We start from the raw sequence: 1411 nt of genomic DNA on the forward strand, positions 1-1411 counted from the left end.
AAAACTTAAAGAAGAATGCTTAAAACAAACTATTTATGTATAATGAGCTGACTGCATTCGTTTTTCATTTACTTTACTACCCGCATACGTACATAACTCTGCCGCTGCAGAGCCTATATTTTCAGATTTAAATTCATCCAATGTAAAAAGGAAAATAGACTTTCATTACAAACTGTTGAGAGTATAATAGGACGTATTCATAGTCAAAATTAAGTCGACACTGAAGGTAGTTTTTGACATAATTTCCAATGAGGTTAACGTGGGGTGTATCACATAAATTGATAATTAACGACTATTTATTTATCCAGGTTCAGCCAGGCCGGTTAAAAAATACGCGACCTGCAGGGTACTGTTGTTAAGTGAAAAAACTGCTCTATTGTGAATTCTTAATGGAAAAGTGGAGAGGGAATTTGTTTTCCTTATATACTTGACATTTATGTTGTATTTAAATCCCGTTAAACCAATCACATTTTTCTTGCCAGCTACCAACGGGGTCGCTTAAGAAGCTATAAGCCAATTTCACCCGAGTTGAGCGTTCTTCTGTCGCTCGTTTACAAAAAAATGCACCTATGCATACTATTTTTGTTCGCCTTTATACAAGATTAAAAACAATAAAAACTTACATATTAGATATGTGTATGAATGAGAATTACATGATTTTTCGGTTATTAACAATAATAAAAAGCAGTAGAATAAAACCAAATAGCATTTTTTAACAGTATTTTTCTAACTTGATACTTAGATACTTAAACAAAAAATAAGAGATACATTTGATCCATTTTTTTTTGTTTTTTTACGAAACATTTTTTCATGTGCTCGCGGCAACATACGATTTTTGGTCATAAATACAATTTTTGTAATAAATCGACTCTAACGCCACCTGGTGGAACAAATTGAGACCCTAAACTATCCAGGGATCGACTCAAATACAAAAGAAAAATTTCTTTAAAATCGGTTTAGCCATATTTGGGAAATTCATTCACAAACACGTACAGAAAAAGTATATATTCATTAGGATGGCACTTAAATGTAAGAATTAAATTTTCCCTTCGAATTTCCTAACCCTCAACCCCTACGTCAATGCTACTATGTATATTCGAAGATATCGCATATAAATTTTAGTTCAGATTGGAGACAGTTAAGGCGTGCCGCATATGGGGCAAAGTTCAGATTCCTCTATGGAGACTCAAAAAATTTAAATAATTTTTTTTTTTTCATATAAATTATGGTCTCGATTGAAGTCGGTTAAGGCGCGTCGCACAGGGATCAAAATTTAGATTACGCTATGAAGACATCTTAACCGACTCCAGTCGGCACCAAAATTTATATGTGATATCCTCGTCATAAGTAGTATCGATTTTGGGTATTAAGTGATAAAAAAATATATTTAATTTTTTGAGTTGCTATGAAG

Source organism: Rhagoletis pomonella, unplaced genomic scaffold (genome assembly GCF_013731165.1).
Source record: "Rhagoletis pomonella isolate Grant_MI unplaced genomic scaffold, Rhpom_1.0 Rhpom_scaffold_00001, whole genome shotgun sequence".
NCBI lineage: Eukaryota > Metazoa > Arthropoda > Insecta > Diptera > Tephritidae > Rhagoletis > Rhagoletis pomonella.